Here is a 19,798-nt window from a genome sequence, read left to right as displayed (position 1 = left end):
ACACTGTCGGGCATAAAATTAAAAATGAATTCTTTATTTTTATCTGGTAAACAAGTAATAAGGATGCTAATCAGGCAATCCAAAAGTTAAAACCACTATTACTTTTCTTGTTGATAAATTATCATTCCCCAGTTTACATGACTCTTATTTGGTACACAGAAAATTTGGTACACAAAAGAGAAGTTGCAAAGCATGCTGGATTGTCTTTTTGTGCTTCTATACATTCCCTCAGACTTAACTAATGCAACCTGATTGGCTGAAGCTTCTTTCCCTCTTGTTTTCCCCTCCCACACCTCTGTTCCTCTCTGATTGGCCAACATTTCTCAGGCTGAAACAATGCACTTTCTATAGTGAAGGGCGGGCAAATCAGGCAGAGGAGACTAAGGGCGGATATTACATCAGGACTGGCTTCAAAATAGCCACAGTAAATATGGAAACTGTCTAGAATAGGATTCTCTACTTTTACTTTATAAAATTCACAGGAATCATAAAGTGGACAGTGCAATACATATGTTATGTAAGTAGAGCAAGTATTAAGAGACACTGAAGCGAAAAAAAAATTATGATAAAATGAATTGGTTGTGTACTACTGATAATTACTAGAACATTAGTAGCAAAGAACATATTCTCATATTTTTATTTTCAGTTATATAGTGTTTTTTATAACATTGCATCATTCTCTAATATTTGTAGTTTACACACTACTCAGCATTCAAAATGATTTTACAGAGCAGGCCAGTGAACTTTTGAACTGTCCTCTGCAGAGAAAAAGAAAATACAGTGACAGATAGTTGAGATAACAAGCTTCAGAAGACAGAGCGTTCTGCGGCTTTGAAAGTCATGGAGCTCAGTGGCTCTTTTGCATAGATAACACAACTGGAGTTTCTTAACTCTTCCTGTACTGGAAACAATATTAGACTCGTGTCTCTGCTCCTAATGTTTTATTTCTTAGCTGTACTACACATGCAAATCATTATATAATACGTTTTTATCACTTCAGATTCCCTTTAAAGGGAAGATCCGAGGGAAAAAAAAGTTGTACTTACCCGGGGCTTTCTCCATCCCCTGGCAGCCCATATGTCTCTCACTGCAGCTCTGGTGTCCCGGGGTCCCCTCCATTACAGATGCCGAGCCATGTCGGCATCTTCTGCGCCTAAGCACCTGTGCTCGGATCTTTCCTTTGAGAATCAGTGTTTCAGCGGAAGGCTATAGTCAGAGTTCTCCCTTAAAGCAGCATGGTCAGCCATACTATCCCAGGAAAAAAACAAACACATATTGTACTTTCCATGTTTTGATTCCATTGAATTTTGTATAGTAAATAAAGAGCAATTTGTTTCAGGAATTTTCCATATCTACTGCCACTGACTGAAGTCAATCCTGATGTAATTTTCTTTCTCCTTTACCTGAAATGGTGTATGCTGAACTGCACTGTCATATCTAGTTTGCTTTGTAAACACACGTGAGCACAGCATAGATCGGATTTCAACAGCTTTCTGCAGAGGTGTGTGGTGTATTTCCCTTCTCAGCCTCCTATCACACTGAACTGCCCTCAGCCAGTCAGCAAGGAGCAGGAATGTATGAGGGGAAGAAGGGGAGATAACAAGGCTTTTTAGCTTCCTTGTCTTTGGCAATGGGGGGGACGGGGGGGACTGAGATAAGATTCGTTACGTCACACACATTTATGATTATATTGGAAAGCTTGCAATGCAGGGTCATGGTCTAGACTACTAAATAAACACCTTATAATTAATTACCTTATAATTACCTTATAATTCGCTTAAGTGCTCTCATGACAAGTAAACCGCTGCATCCCCATTGCAAAACGAGGGCTGCAGAGCCCCCAAATCCCCGGGGGACAATCCAGCCGGCATTTCCTGGAAGGGGCAGAGCTTTCAGCTCCTGATGTCAATCGCGGCGGATCGACACCTCTCCCCGCCCGTCTCACTCTTCCTTTACAGAGATGGGCGGGGAGGGGCGGTGATCCGCGTGACGGCAAGAGAGGCAGAGCTACAGCTCATAGCTCTGCCTCTCAGAGCAGCAAAATCCATGACCAAGTTGGTCGTGGATATTTGCAGAGGGATTTGGGGGCTCTGCAGCCCTCGTTTTGCGGCGGGGACGCGGCGGTTTACTTGTCATGAGAGCACTGAAACGAATTATAAGGTAAAATGGGCAAAATGAGTTTGCTTCAGTGCCTCTTTAAAGGGACCCTGAATAGAGACTAAAAATGGAATTTGAACTTACCTAGGGCTTCCTCCAGCCCCCTATAGCCAGTGTGGTCCCTCGGGATCCTCTGGGTCCCCTCCATTCTCCTGATGTTGGCTCCGGGAGCGCACATCTTGACTGCAAGTCGTGTGCAACTGCGCATCCGTGCACCTAGCTCAATCACGCACCTGTCGGAGTGAGCATTGTACTCAAGCCCAGTGCATTTTTTTGAAAACCGCGAATACCCAGAGCGCTAATGGCAACGGACGTGTGATCGGGCCAGACATGCGGACAGGTTGCTAATGCGCAGTTGCGCATAACTCCTGGCCTAGTCGTGTGCTACCGGAGCTGCCAATGGCAGAATGGAGGAAAGCCTTGCGGGCTACGGAGGGCTGGAGGAAGCCCCAGGCAGGCCTGGATTTACGTCACAGGAGCCTATAGGCACAGATCTCCTGGCACCTTAGACTTTGCCCTCCATGAACCTACAAACCCCTGCTGAACTGCACTGCAAGTGTGCTTGCTGGCCCAGCTGTCACTTCTCCCTTATTTGCCATGCTTGTCGTAGTTAGCTACAGGTGCCCTTTAGTATTAGGTAGCCAGAGGGACCTCAGTATTAGGTAGCTAGAGGTGCCCCTGACTGAAAGGAGATTTGGAATGCTGAGAGCTGGGTAAGTAACCTCTCATTTACGCTCTGATCAGGACTCTGAATAGAAAATGAAGGATGGAGCCGCCCTCCAGCATCAGGCACCTGTAGGCACGTGCCTACAATGCCTTATGGTAAACCTGGCCCCAGGTTAGGCCTCTTTCACATCACATAACGCGTGCACGAACCGTTTTCGTGCAAGCGTTATGACTTGCAGCCTGACGTCGGGAAGTTGTGGTGCGACACTGATTAGCGGCGGTAGTTCTAATTCACCCATAGGTAAAACGCTGGAGCTAGACGATTAAAAGCTCCCAGATGCGTTGTAACATAACGCTCTTGAACACTTTGTCTAATGTGAAAGTTGACATGAAAGTCAAATAGACTTTCATGTTACCTTTCTAAACGCAGCCAGTGGCGTAGCTAAGAAGCCGTGGGCCCCAATGCAAGTTTAGCATTCCCCCCCCCCCCCCCCCCCCGAATGCTTTAGGTACCACAGGATGGGAAACTGTGTGCTAATGATCACTACTATTCAAAACAACTATATAAGTGGATATTAACAGCTCATGACCAATAAAGAGCTAATACTGTGTTTGAGGGGTGGGCCCCTCAGTGCCTCTTTAGCCCAAGGGCCCTGATGCAGTTGCTACCTCTGCACCCCCTATTGCTATGCCACTGAACGCAGCCTAAGAGCGATCCATCAAAACGCACGGATCAGCTCCTAGTGTGAAAGTGCCCTATGTTCAAATTCCATTTTTATTCTTGGCCCCTTTAACCATTTAAATGTGGTACATTTTATAAAATCAAATAATAACAACATAAATCAAATACATGTGCAAAGAGAAATATTTGGGTTGATCTACATTTGCTTTTAATTATTTTTAAAAATAGCATCAATGACATTTTATTATTTAGCGCAGGCTATTCCTATGATTGCTGTTATAAATGCAACAATAACTCGAATTTTCCTGTGGATCAGCACATGAAAGCAGATGGGCGGGCTGGAGAGGGGAACGTGCATTTGAAAACAGGATATAATTACAGTTTTTTTCTCAGTATTCGAGGACCCAGCACTGTTGCTGCACCTGTAATTATCCCCAATTACCTTCTGGCATCAGTTATCTGTTGCTCAACATCTTGTATCAAGTATTTAAAAACACGGATCTTCTTTTTATAGAATCCATTATACTTATGACTACCTACCTTATACATATAGGTAGAGTTTCCATGGAGAGTGACAAGTTCACTCACTGACTCTGAAATAACACGGCATATTTAAAGTGAACCAGAACCGAGTAAAATTATTGAAAATAAACACATGGGCCTCAATTCTGGTAGCTATGTGAGGTAAATATTATTTTTGTAGGTAAAATACCTCTCATTTCCAAACATGAGGTATAACATGAGGTAAATGCATAAAGTGAGGTAAAACATGAGGTATTTCAGCGGTAAGCATGCAGTAAATAAATAATAGTAGTCTTTAACCACTTAACAACCTCTGCTACGCTTATCTACGCCCCTTTAAACTTCACCTGAGTCACAGGGGCGTAGATAGGCAACTCCTGTTTATTTTGCTGCTGTGCGCGATCGCGTCCGCGTGCACGCGGATGTGCATACGCGTCGGGCACCCGCTGGTCCGTGATTGGCTGATGTGAACATGTGTTCACAAAGCCAATGACGGTGCTCATTCATGCAGAATGTGTGTAAACATTGCATCAGTCTCTACAGTTACAGTTACTGTAACTCGTAAGAGGATCTCAGATAACTAACACAGCATTAGTGACTGATCAGCATCAGTGAGGGTTTTTTTTAAATAAATTATACCCCCGTTAGGCCCATTGGCCCTTGCCTCCCTTAAATGTGAAAATTGCTGTGGTTTTTAGGTGAAAAACCCTGTGCTAGAGAAGTGGTTAATTGTCTTCCGTAAGTTAGGATAGTCTTTGGAAGAAGTTTTTTTTTTGAGGGGGGAAGGTTTATTTGATTATGTAGCAACCTATGAAAAGTATATTTATAGACATCCCTTATAAAAAAAAATCCAGTAAATATTTGGAGTTTTATTTCTACTATTTTCTATTAGGGCCGGTTCACACGGACGCTTGGCGGCGTCTACCGTCAAGCGTTCGGGACCCATCGGCTAAACTCTTCCATTCAAGTGAATAGGAGCGTTTAGCATTGCGCGGTTACCGTCGATTACCGTATATTGCATAAACGCGGCGTTCTGATCCCGATTTAACGCATCGTTTCGGCCGTCCCTAGAAGCCGCATGCAACGTCCAGGGACGGCTAGCCGGCGCGGCTTCATGTCCCCCTGCGGGGACGAGAAACGCCGATCGCGACGATCTCTGTACCGCCACCACCGAACGGGACGTCACAGGACGACGCGACTTCCTGGCCGCCCCAACGCCGCCTGCCGTCCGCGTGAACCGGCCCTTTAACAGCCTGAATTGGAACAACACTAAAACAGCAATAGGAACTCCACTAAAAACTGCTAAATGCATACAAATTGACTTTACCTCCAGGTACAGGCAGGTCTTAAACTGATCGGTCAATTATGTGCTAAAATGCCCCCTAATTTCCATGAGAATAGGTTTTTTTTTTGTAAATTACCTCATGAATTACCTCATAATTTACCTCATGAGGTAAAATATGACTAAGACCTACCAGAATTTCTAAATGTCATAACCTCATGAGGTAAATTACCTCACATGAGGTAATGTGTTTGACAACCGTACCAGAATTGAGGACATGATGTATGAAGAGAAGGAGCGCTCGACCAATACATACAAGTACAATCTTTATTGAAAAACGTGCACAATGGACATAGCACAAAATTTAGCTACATTCTGTGCTATGTCCATTGTGCATGTTTTTCAATAAAGATTGGACTTTTATAGATTGGTCGAGCGGATCCTTCCCTTCTCTTCAGATGTTTAATGGACTATGGCTGCCTTGGTTCTGCTCCCAGTCTTAGAGGTGGTGTGGTGAACGGTGTTCACACTTTTTATATACAAACACATGATGTGCCTGCAAATGAATATTACATGCTTACCTTGATGTCATTTCCTCTCAGAAGCTCACTATTTTCTTCTATCCATGATTCCTTTTATTTCTGACAAGATATATGAAGTATATTAGTTGCTGTCAGTTATATATCAGTTGCTGTCAGTTATAACTGAAAGGACAACTGATGAGCAAGGTAATCCCCAATATTCCCTATGGCTCAAGTGGGCGATATTACAGTTTAACAGTGTAACCAGGAAGCTGTTATGGGGTTATGGCCATTTTCAAAATGGAAGAAGGAGAATTCCATTGATCACAGTGGACAAACAGAACACAGGAGGGGAGAAAGAGATTAATGAGTAGACTACACGGGAGGTAAGTATGACGTGTATATGTTTATTTTGACTTTTAATTTTCAGTTCAGGTTTGTTTTAACCACTTAAGTACCAGTGGTCTCTGCCCCCTTAAGGACCAGAGACCGCTGGCACCTGAAACCGGCGCATAAATACGAATTGCCACACATACCCGCCACTACCGCCATCCACGTCGCACACCCGAGGCCTCAGGCCACCCACTCTGCCGTTTTTATGACGGCAGAGCTCTGGGAGCTGGTCAGTGGCCGCTTTCATTGGCTCCTGACCATGTGATCAATGTAAGCCAATGGGAGTTGTTTACATGGTTCGACATGACAGGAGCTAATAAAAGCAGCTCCTGACTGGCTCACAGGGCTCTGCCGTCATAAAGACAGCAGGGTGAGTGAGCTGCGTCGGGGAGACAATGACGATATAGGTGAGAGCGATGAAAGCGCCGAGAACACTTGGCGGCGGCGATGTGAAATCTATGTCCTGGCAGGTATTTGAGCATCAAAACGGCGTAGATTTCAATCATCGCCGTCCGGAAGCGGTTAAGTACAAGCAAGGCAGGCAAGCAATTTGTTTTTTCAGAATAAAGCAATGCCAGCTTTCACTACCTTTCCATTTAGGCCTTCTGTAATGGCACAATACCTGTGTTCCCTGGGATCCAGATATCATGTACCAATAAAATGACTAAACCCGTTAGAAAGGGCGACTCACTGCAGTGTGATGTCATTACCGACACAGACTGAATGAAAAGGCAGCATTTAATGCCCCTGTAAATCACATTAGTGCTCATAGTTGAATTACAAGACACAGCGCAATAACGCGGCCGGTCTGAGTCCCTGCAGGGCACGCCAATGAGGCAACACTGTGAGACACAATTGGCATCTTCATGCAGAACAGGCTAAACATTGCTAAATAAATAGAATCAGCCTTGTTTTCTTAGCCTTTTACCCCTTTCCTAAAGAGTTAATGCAGCAAAACAAGGACTGGCTGAAATACAGGAGAATAAAGGCCAACTGCGGTCACAGATCTATACCATCTGGTGGGTCAGTTAGTTAAAGCAGCAGTTTGCTGTAGCTGCTAAAGTGGGCAAAGAATGTCTGATTCAATATACCACCATTACACTGTTGTCCAAATTATGGTGCAAATTGAATTTAAGTGTCATAAAGATTAAATATTTTGTTTTTCAATTAAAGGACAACTAACGAGAGGTATATGGAGGCTGCCATATTTTGGTGTTTTTTTTTTTTTTAACAATACCAGTTGCATGGCAGCCCTGGTAATCTATTTGGCTGCAGTAGTGTCTGAATAACACCAGAAACAAGCATGCAGATAATCTGACAATTATGTCAGAAACACCTGATATGCTGCATGCTTGTTCAGGGTCTATGGCTAAAAGTGTTTAGGTTCGTATACACGTCCGATAAAGATCGTTCGTTACGAACGATTCATGACGTTTACACGATATTCAAATTAGACGGAAAAGATCGTTCGTAATGAACGATTGTGTACACACGTGAACGATATAAGTATAAAGTACTGAACGACGAACGATTAAAAAATGCGTGCGCAAACGGAAGTGACGTTATGACAGGCAATAAGAACATGCGTTATCGGACGATCTTTGTACACACTGCAACGATTGAACGATTATCTTTAGAAAAAATCCGCCGGGTTGGATCGGTCGGATTGAACGATAACGGTCGTTATCGTCCCAAAAAACGATTGTTGGAAAATTTGGAGCGCACGATTATCGGTCCAATTGTCGTTATCGTTCGTTTTTGAACGATCGTTATCGTACGTGTGTACTCAGCTTTAGAGGCAGAGGATCAGAAGGGCTGACAGGCAAAATGAATATGGCAGCCTCCATATCCCTCTCGTCATAGTTGTCCTTTAAACGCATGGATGGTATTGTGTCTCAGGGCTCTTTCGATCACTGAAATCATAGACAACTCTGATAACTAGTTTGCCAGGTGAGCCCAATTAAAGGAAATACTACTAAAAAAAAGGTGTTCCAAATTATAAAGCCACAAACCACCATTGTCAAGCAATATGAGAAAGAAAAATGATCTCTCTGCTGCTGAAAAGGGTGAAATAGTTGAATGCCTTGGACAAGGTATGAAAACGTAAGATATTTCATAAAAACCGAAGCGTGGTCATCGTACTGTTAAAAGATTTGTGGCTGACTCAGAGCACACATAAGTTTGTGTAGATATGAGGAAGGTTTCTGCTAGAGAAATACCTTGGATTAAAGAGAACGCGAGGTGGGTTTCTGCAATCAATATTAGAACAAAGAGGCGCATTCTGCATACTATCACCAGCCTCTGTATCCTGTTACTCTGCCTCCAGCTGCCCCCCTTATAAAAACCGCCAGGCTAGCGACACACAGATTGTCGCTATAAAAACCGCCAGGCTAGCGACACACAGATTGTCGCTGGTCGGCTGTTTACATTCAGGCTGCCACTCACGGCCGCTCCCCCGCCTCCTCTATAGCGCAGCTCCCCGCCTGCGTCCCTTCCCTCCCCGCCTCCGTAAGCTTACTCCAATTGGCTTACAGAGGGAAGGGAACAGGCGCTATAGAGGAGGCGGGGGAGCGGCGGTGAGTGGCTGCCTGAATGTAAAGAGCCGACTAGCGACAATCTGTGTGTTGATAGCCTGGAAGTTTTTATAAGGGGGGGCAGCAGAGCACGGGGGGGGGGGGGGGGGGCGGCTGGAGGCAGAGTGAAAGGACACAGACCCTGGGGATGGTATGCAGAATGTGCCTCTGTGTCCTAATATTGATTGCATCATTGGCTGATTTTGTCATGAAAGGAGAGAAACTCATGGTGTGGCCCCCATCCTCCCCTCAGTCCTACTGAGAACCTTTGGAGCATCCTCAAGCAAAAGATCTATGAGAGTGGGAGGCAGTTTACATCCAAACAACAGCTCTAGGAGGCTATTCTGACATATTTCAATCCAAAAATCTCACAAGTTCAATAAATGCAAGAATTCTGAAGCTGCTATCAAATAAGGGGTTAATATGTAACTTGACCTGTTAAGATGTTTTTGATTGAAATAACTTTTTATTCCAGTAAATATTACCTCCTAATGCTGCAAATTCAACAAATGACCCTTTTCAGATCTTTAAAGCCTATAAAATGTTTTGAAACTCTAGTGCGTAATAATTTGGAACAGTGCATCTTAAGTTTTTTATTAAAAAAAAAAAATATAACATTATCATTAGGAGGTTTGTTCAGTAAAATTTGCATTATACTCTGAGGCCTGGAACCCACTGAAATCAGCAAACGCAAAACGCAACCGCTAGCGTTTTGTCTGAGCGGTTTGTAAGCGGATTCATGTGCGTTTTTGGTCATGTTTTGCAACATTGTATTTTTTTGCCCAGCGGGTGCATAGCGTTTTGCGTTTTGATCCTGATTGGTCCTGTGAATTATTTTTCATTTTGTTAGTGTGCTGAACCGCTAAACGCTAGCAAAACCGCTCAGTTTAGGTTTTGCTGAGCGTTTCCGCTAGCGGTTCAATACTTTACATTGAAGCGCTAACGCTCCCAAAATGCTGCACGTCCTGCGTTTGCGTTTCTGAGAAACGCAAACGCTCCTGTGGAAGTTGCCCCATCCATTAACATTAGCCCAGCGTTTTGGCAAACTGCTAGCGTATCGCAGTGCTGCCAAAACGCTGCCAAAAGCGCTCCTGTGGTTTCCAGCCCTAATGGTTGATGACTCAAACATTATGCTGACTGCCATTTGCATCCATTAACCTCCCTGGCGGTAAGCCCGTGCTGAGCACGGGCTATGCCGCCGGAAGGCACCGCTCAGGCCCCGCTGGGCTGATTTGCATAATTTTTTTTTTGCTACACGCAACTAGCACTTTGCTAGCTGCGTGTGCAATGTGATCGCCGCCGCTACCCGCCGATCCGCCGCTATTCGTCGCGCCGCGGCCGCCACCCCCCCCCCCCCAGGCCCCGTGCGCTGCCTGGCCAATCAGTGCCAGGCAGCGCTGTGGGGTGGATCGGAGTCCCCTTTGACGTCACGACGTCGGTGACATCATCCGGCCTGTCGCCATGGCGACGGGGGAAGCCCTCCAGGAGATCCCGTTCTTTGAACGGGATCTCCGATCGCCAGAGGCCTTGTCTCGCTACATGAAAACAAAAACAAAAAAAATTTAAAAATGACTTTGCTGCCCCCTGGCGGATTTTGATAAACCGCCAGGAGGGTTAATTAGGAAAATCAGAGAAAAATATAATATGCATAATAATTTGGAATGCGGTGTATATCCTGAAATGTTGTCCCCCGATAGGACATCTCCTTGGAGTGAAGATAAACTTGGTGACCAAAATGAACAACAAATCCTTCTTGTTTTGAAAGCACAACTTGGCTGAAGTTATTACTGATATTCACACTGTTGGAAAATCAGATAGGGCTGGTGCACACCAGAGCGGTTCTGGAGCTTTTTTAATAACGCTAGCTGTTTCAAAACTGCTTGGGTAATGTATTTCAATGTGCTGGTGCACACCAGAGCGGTTCGTTTTTGCCACAAATGCAAACTCAGGGGCTGCAGAATTTTTTTGATTTCTGAGGCGTTTCTGCCTCAATGTTAAAGTATAGAAAAGTGGAAAACAGCTCTGAAAAACTCTAGATCAGAGTGGTTTATCAGGCGTGGCATGTTTAGAAAACCTTTCTAAACATGCCTAAGGGCTGGTGCACATCAAGCGTTTTTGGTAGCATTTTCAAAACCGCTGCCGCCTGTGAAAACGCTTGACTAATGTATCTCAATGGGATGGTGCACACCAGCAGTTTGAGGTTTTTAGCAAACCGCAAACGTGGCTCCTGCAGCATTTTTGCGGTTTGCAGATGCGTTTCTGTCTCAATGTAAAGTATAGAAAAAAAGTTCTAACCGCTCTGAAAAACGCTAGATCAGAGCGGTTTTCCAGGCGTTTTTGTTACAGTAGCTGTTCAGTAACAGCTTTACTATAAGAATATATGAAATCTGTTACACAAAAACTCTCAAAAAAATGATAGGCATGTTTACAAAAACCTCTCTAAACATGCCTAGAATCGCTCTGAAAATCTGCTTCAAAAACCTCTAGCGTTTTGCAGATCTGTTAGAGGTTTTTGGTGTGCACTGGACCATAGTGTGCTCAATTGACTGAGCATTACCGCATTTGGTAATGCAGAAAACATTTGACTTTACTGATAATCTGGTCAAATTTCAGTTCACTTAGCCTGTAAACCAACTAGTGAAATAAATTAAGCAATAAAAAGGGGTTTTTAACACTGCGCCAGATGATTCCCACTATCGCCAATCAGCGCTCCAATATGAAAAATTCAATATGATAATAAATAAAATATAATACAATACAGTCTTCCTATGGGTTGTGCTTGCTGTAAAGGATCACCACATCCCCTCCAAAAGCAATAGAACAATAAACAGCTGCGCTAGCCCAATGATACACAGTCTTTAAAAGTCTTCCTTTTCTCTGGACTTCCACCATATACCAGTATAGGTCACTTGTAGGTAAAAACGTTGCACTCCCACCATATATCAGTATGGATCGTTTACAAATAATCAGAAGATGCACTCACCAGACGTACTGACTCTTGTCACAGGAGTCAGCATTAGCAGTAAAGGGTCAAAGCCCCCTTCCCAGCTCTCCAGCCTCACCACCTTCCTATACGCCCCACCGGCTGAATTCACTCCACGCAGACCCCCACTACAGAGGTTTAGCCTCTCACACAAGCCCCCATTACAGAGGTTCTGGCCACTTGAAGCAAAAAACCAATCCTCACACGACAATCAGTGCGCTTCTCCAAGCTCTTAACCTCAGAAACAAGCATACACACTGCACATAGCGTAATACTGTTAAATAAAATATAATTAAAAACATCCGTTACACTCATGATGAGAACTGACGTTCGAAACGCGTAGGGCGGGGTCGCGTGTGCCAGGAAGGAACTACACCACTGAGCGAATCAGGGATCCAGCGTGGAGGGTCCGGCTGCCAACAGAGCGCCATCCCGGAGTGGCGCACGGGGGAGAGCCCGTCCAAACTCTATGCTGTGAATAACTGACGCATATTGTGAGTGTAACGGATGTTTTTAGTTATATTTTATTAAACAGTATTACGCTATGTGCAGTGTGTATGCTTGTTTCTGAGGTTAAGAGCTTGGAGAAGCGCACTGATTGTCGTGTGAGGATTGCTACAATGAATCAGAGGGACTAGAGGAGTCATGCAGACTAAAGGGACGGCAGGGGTGCCTTTCACTCTTGTATGCTGTCACAGGACAGAAGCAGCAACAGCTCTTAGGCATACCACTTGTAGGAGAAGAATCAGCCAGAAGTGGGAGAACATCACCACAGCAGAGCACAGCTTGCCTGCTCCACAGTTTGGTTTGACTTTTTACTGAAAAGGCCTTTGCCTTTAAAACTAAAAATCTACTCAGCAGCACTGAAAAGGCTTTTTGTTTCATTAACAGTTTCACAGCACCAGAACTTTGTTTTTCTTACCCAAGCCTCATTTTTATCTGCACAGAAGAAAACTGCCCAGGCTTTTTTCCCCTGATGCTGTGCAAAGCATGATGGGATTTCTGATGTTGTTCTTCTCGTTCTGCTGTTTTGCTGCAAATTTTTTTTTTTTTTTTTTAATTTGAGATTTGAAGCCTTCCGCACACAGCTTGGAGGGGTGATCAGCACGCAGGACAGTTGGAAATGTGTTTCATGCTCCCTGTCACCTCCTTTCAACCAAAAAGATGGCTGCCCCTATAAAATCACAAACATTTGCCTATTCTTTTAAAACAGGGTGGTTAAGACATTATATTACCTATCTATTATATTTAACATAACTAATGTAACTTAAAGACAGTATGTTTGTTTAGGCTGAAGTGACTCTTTAAGGTCTTTGCCTTTCATTGAAATCATGAACAATGCATCTGAATACCCAAAAATAAAGTACCTGGGGATATCAATTTTTTTTGCCTCTCTGGGTGTCTAGCCCTCTCACCCTAAATAATTAATCAGGGATATACCAAAGACACGGAAGATCAAAAATTGAAAAATTACTTTTTCTTTTTTATTTGCAAAAAGGTGCAGAAATATATACACAAAATCTTTAATCACGTAAAAAGTGCTTATGATTGATAGAAAAAAAGGCAACAACATCGATTTGTTTCGGGTTAGTAACCCTTCTTCAGGCCTTTAAATATATAGTGAACATCTGCACAGTTGGAATACAAGGTAGAAACTCATCTGGTCAAATATAAAGCCAGGGCAGACCACCACAAGATCAAACAAAGAGCCGCATGGAGACCGGACATCCAAACAGGGTGGTGTTTTTTTGTATGTTTTGCTTCTCCCAAATACACTAACTACTAACCCTCTCACCCTCTCAAACAACAAATCTCCCATGTCCACCTATTAGAGTACGCCATTGGAGGGTTTACCTTTGCTGTAATTACATGACCAGTCTCTGTGTAGCCTCAGCAAGCTTTTGGATTTGCAGTACTGTTTCTGTAAAACAAAAGAACTGCAACGTTTGCTAGTTATATACTGTAAATTGCTACCAGATAATATTGTTTGATTGAAAATTCTCTGGGATGAATTAGTGGCTGATCTGTCGTGACTATGGACATTTACAGGAAAGGATTCTATGGGTAGTAATCAGAAGGGTTCATTCTTCTTCCCATAACGCTGCTATTTCCATACACACGATGTAGGTCTTGCTTACTGCTCTTGGTCCGTGACCGACTAACATGATTCTATGGAGACCAGGTCTGGTTCTTGTGTCATAGCAGTACTGACATTGATGAATTACTGTATATGCTGCCCTTGTAAGCAGCTCTCTACAACGCATCCCATCAGTGCTCCACTGCAAATTGTACAGATTGGATATTTATTGCTAGGTAAACTTGATGTATATCTTTATACTGCAGCTTCATGACTAAAGCCTAGGGAGGGCCCTATTTATAAATTAATAATGCAACATGTCAATCCACTTTGCATTATAAACTTTCTTTACTCAACAAACTAATGGGCACTATGACAAAAAAGGGAGAGAATAGAGAGCCCCTGATAATGCAGTATTTTGAGTAGGACAATCTCTAATATTACATGTAGTAAACTAATACTCACAAAGGTGGGTTACCACCAAGGTAACCACCACTGTATAGACAGGTGGGGAGATTAGACCCGAACCCAGTCAGGTTAAGTTGTCACTCTCTGTAGATGTAGGGGGGAGCCGCAGCCACACTTGGACTCAGCCGTGGGGTTAACAGGAAGTAGAGCGCATATACGCAGCTATGCAGAGGAGACCCCTGGCAAGAGAGCGGCGATTGGAAGGAGCAGGGAGGTGAGTTGTTCAATATACCAGGCTTACTCTGCAGCAGAGGGGGGAGTCCCGGGGAGAGGAAGGGGAGGAGAAGTCAGGCCGTAGTCCCCGCGGCTGAGTCCCAGTGAGGCTGTGGCTCCCCCCTCCATCACCCATGGGGGGCACCTACCTATCTAACATATACTGGGGGCTCATACCTATCTAACCTATACTGCGGGCACCTACCTATGTAACCTATACTGGGGACACTCACTTATCTAACCTATACTGTGGGCACCTACCTATCTAACCTATACTGGGGGCACCTACCTAACATATACTGGGGGCTCCTACCTAACATATACTGGGGGCTTCTACCTACCTATCTAGCCTATACTGGTGGCACCTACCTATCTAACTTATATTGGGGGCACCTACCTATCTAATATATAATGCAGGCATCTACCTATCTAACCTATACTGGGGGCTCCTACTTATCTAACCTATATGCTGCGGGCACCTATCTAGCTAACCTATACTGGGAAGCCTACCTATCTAACCTATACTGGTGACAACTATACTGGCTACCTATATTGGAGGCATCTACCCAGCTAACCTATACTGGGGCACCTACCTATCTAACCTATACTGGGGGCATCTGCCTATCTAACCTATACTGGGGGCAACTATACTGGCTACCTATACTGGAGGAACCTACCTGGCTCACCTATACTGGGAGCAATTATATTGGCTACCTATACTGGGGTTACCTATACCTGGGGGGACCTATAGCTGGCTACCTATACTGGGTGCAACTAGACCTGGCTAACCTATACTGCAAGAACCTATATTTGACTCTACGCGGGGGGAAGCACAACTTTTACACCCTCTCTCTGGGTGCAATTTAGCCTCTAGGCTAAATTGCACCCAGAGAGAGGGTGTAAAAGTTGTGCCTCCCCCCGCGTGGAGCCAAGTATAGGTTCTTGCAGTATAGGGTAGCCAGGTCTAGTTGCACCCAGTATAGGTAGCCAGCTATAGGTCCCCCCAGGTATAGGTAGCCAGGCATGGGTGACCCCAGTATAGGTAGCCAATATAATTGCTCCCAGTATAGGTGAGCCAGGTAGGTTCCTCCAGTATAGGTAACACCCCTCCACTAAGGATGGACTACTGGTAATTAGAGCACTAGAAACAGAGGCGCAAAATTAGAATAAAATATGCTAAAAACAGATTAAAGAGGAAGGTAGAGTCCCTAAATATAGACTCAGAAAGTCAAGTTTTAGCATATATCGGACTTAGCGCCTCCATCAAGTAATAAATGGACACTATAGACAGTAGTACAAAAGCTGCACAGAATGGTCAGACTGTCATACTATGAGTAAGAGGTGGGTCCCACACTAAATTGCCCAGCACAGGTCAAATAAAGATAAATAGTTAATAGTGCGTTCTCTTGTTTAACGCAATACAAGATCTGGGACTGGTATCGGCAGTATGTTCATTATCCAGCACTAAATCCCACAAAGTCACTTCAATTCCATCCAAGTGTTCCACTTTGGCTTCCAGTGAAACAACTCAAAATGAATTAAGAAAAGACACTCCCATAGTGTGATATGTATCAGGTAATTCGCACCTCTGTGCAAGTAAGGACCAGAACAGGGGTGCCGTCATAAAAGAAACAGCTCTAAAAAGTTGGACTCACAAGATGTAAGTTAAAATCAAGCATATCACACAACATCCACCATCTGCCTTTCTGGAGGTTACATGCCCCGAAGAACTTGGTCCAGAGACAAGAAGAGCAAAAAAACAAAAAGGGAAAGAAAAGTTATGAAGCAAAAGGAGATAATGAACTTTGGCAGCTATACTCTTAAGGGCCCACAGAAGATTATCCTCCTCCCAGCCTCCTCTAATGAATTGATAGCTGCATTAATATATTTTCATAGATGCAGGGACGTAACTGGAAATCACTGTGCCACCCTGTTAAGCTTTGAAAGCGCCCCCCCCCCCCCCCCCCAGCTGACATTGCAGAAGGGGAGCGCTGATGGCAGGCCGAGGTTAGGAAGGGGTTAGTCAGGCCCCTCTACCTGCTGCTGTTTGTGCCTGCTGCTCCTCCTTTCTGAGCTGCACCCCCTTCTGCCCTTAAAAATGGCCCTAGAAGGCCCCAGAGCCAGGGCCCTCCCTCAGGCTTCTCCCCCTAAGGGCCCAATATTTGGCTGCATCCCTTGCAAGGGCTACTGTTACGTCCCTGCTGAGAAGGTTTTCCTCAGATTTGTTTAAAGAGAATCTGTATTGTTAAAATCGCTCAAAAGTAAACATACCAGTGCGTTAGGGAACATCTCCTATTACCCTCTGTCACAATTTCGCCGTTCCTCGCCGCATTAAAAGTGGTTAAAAACTGTTTTAAAAAGTTTGTTTGTAAACAAACAAAATGGCCACCAAAACAGGAAGTAGGTTGATGTACAGTATGTCCACACATAGAAAAATACATCCATACACAAGCAGGCTGTATACAGCATTCCTTTTGAATCTCAAGAGATCATTTGTGTGTTTCTTTCCCCCATGCACTGAAGTTTCAAGCTGCTCTTTTCTTCCTGCAAACAGCTTTGCCCTTGTTTGTAATTCCTCAGTATGTGAAAGCCCAGCCAGCTCAGAGGACGATTTATCCAGCTTGTAAAAGATAAGAGAGAAGCTGCTCTAATCTAAATAACACACAGGCAGTGTGCAGAGAGGGGCCTGGAAGGGTGAGTTCATAGCAGAACCACAACACTGAAGAACTTGGCAGCCTTCCAGACACAGGCCGACAAGTCTGACAGGGGAAAGATACATTGATTTATTACAGAGACAGTGATAGTAGAAAGTGCTGCAGTTAGCCAGAACACATTAGAATAGCTTTTGGAACTTGTAGGATGATAAAAAACAGAATGCAATTTTTGTTACGGAGTCTCTTTAAGGATGATCACAGATATGCACATTCTTCCGTGTTGATGCAAATGTATGCTAATTTGCATGCAAATATATGCAGCTTTAAAATGGACCAAACAATTTAAACCTGGGTTTACATTGATTGGTCCATTTTCAAACTGCATACATTTGCAGAAAAAAATTGCATAATTTCAGAAGAATCTCATTGATCATCCCTAGATCTGTTTGTGTTTCTTATGTTGAACTGCCACATTGTTATCCTCCCACTCCCCCTCTTTTACTTTAAAAACGTTGCTCATGTGTGTAAACCGGCTACTGAAAGTTGGAGACTCATTCCCTTTACACTCTTCCAAAATGAATACCACCAAGGTCTCTACTTCTCATAAGGGCTACTTCATAGTGTACCGAAGAACACTATTTCTGCAGTTTGGCGAGCCTTCATCCCCGCCACATTAGTTCCAAACATTTTGATTTTCTCCCAAAAGTTTTGGATCTTGGGGCAGTTTGTATTGCATAAGATGCATTATTGGATCACAAATCTTGCTTACTCCTCTTCGAATCATAGGCCATTTTCTCTTTAGCTTTGATCCCAGCTCTTCCTCCCCCTTCTCGCAAAATTACATTGACTCTGAACCCATCATCTTGCTTAGAAAGTCTTAATATTTGGACAATAGATTGTTTGGATTGTTTAGTGTTAAAATATTTTTCTGCAATATGTTGAGGTTATCTCTGATCCTTCCATTATCTCTTTCTGTTTTCTGTAGGATAGCTTTTACCTTGGGAAGTCCACCAGACCCTTTTATATCTGTCGTTGTCTAAGAGGTTTTCTATTTTTAGACCTTTGTTTCCTAACAGATCAATTATTCTCATATCCTTCTTTTAGTTGTGACTTGAAAACCAACTGAGCTTTCTTTCAGGGGCAAATTCCCTATTGTCTCTTCAAGTGGTATTGTCATTAAATTTCATCTGTAGTCTAAAGCATGGAAAACAGCAGTAAATTAACAGCTAAAACCTAGAGTTAAAACCCATGCTTTACACTCCATTTAGCTGCTTATCGATAAGCCAGCTTGTGACGGGAAGAATTATCAGATTGTGCTGGAAGTCTATACATTGTGTAAAAAAAAAGGAAAGACATTTCTGCCTTTTTACACAGTAGTAGTTTGGGGGTGAGGGCAAATATGCAATCAAAAGACATCAGAGCAGTCTTATAGTGTTAAATATTTATTTGTAGTGCATTTAATACTAGATGGGAAAAAAAAAATTGTTGACAAAATGTGCAACAACAACAACCAAGTGGTTGGCTGAGCTGCAAAGTAATTGCTCAATTCCATATCCATCTAAACTAACATTAAAGTGTACCTGAAGCCACTTTTAATTTAAAATATAAGAATAATTACTTTCCTCAGTAGTAGGAAGCCTCTGGATGGTCTAGAGCAGGCATGGGCAAACTTGGCCCTCCAGCTGTTAAGGCACTACAAATCCCACAATGCATTTGCCTTTATGAGTCATGACTGTGGCTGTCAGACTCCTGAAGTGAATTATGGGACTTGTAGTTCCTCAACAGCTGGAGGGCCAAGTTTGCCCATGCCTGGTCTAGAGGCTTCCCTGATCTTCCTTGAGGCCACTGTAGCCGCACAGGGTCTGTCTAAACATATCCAACAAAGGCTTGCCAAATTAGCTCTGTTGGCCTTGCTCCTGTCCATGTATGACTGCTTGGGTGAATACGGTCTACAAATGCCCATTAGAACAAAGTCACTCGACGCCGGTTAGATTATGTACAATCTACCCTGGTACTTCAGATCGTTGCTGGAGGAACTGTGGAGAAGCTGGTACGATTGAGCAAATTTTTTGGTTTTGCCCTATAGCCCAATCATTTTGGAAATCTATTTGAGATCTCATACATAAGGTTATTTTGAAACATATCCCACTTGACCCCTGGATATTTTTGTTGGAGAAGCCTAAAGGAGGCCTAAAATCTCATACTCAGAGGATGCTCAATCATATTCTTACAGCAGCACGTATCTCTCTGGCCTCCTTTTGGAAGAGGGGGACAGTTCCTAGAGTCGAAATAGTGGTTCAAAGGATACGCTGGGTCAAAACCATGGAGCAGTTGACTGCATTAGTTAATGAAAAAGAGGAGATATTTAAAGAGACTCCGTAACAAAAATTGCATTCTGTTTTTTATCATCCTACAAGTTCCAAAAGCTATTCTAATGTGTTCTGCCTTACTGCAGCACTTTGTACTATCACTGTCTCTGTAATAAATCAATGTATCTTTCCCCTGTCAGACTTGTCGGCCTGTGTCTGGAAGGCTGCCAAGTTCTTCAGTGTTGTGATTCTGCTATGAACTCCCCCTTCCAGGCCCCTCTATGCACACTGCCTGTGT

This window comes from Hyperolius riggenbachi, chromosome 6 (assembly GCF_040937935.1).
Source record: "Hyperolius riggenbachi isolate aHypRig1 chromosome 6, aHypRig1.pri, whole genome shotgun sequence".
NCBI lineage: Eukaryota > Metazoa > Chordata > Amphibia > Anura > Hyperoliidae > Hyperolius > Hyperolius riggenbachi.
This window is presented reverse-complemented; position numbering follows the sequence as displayed.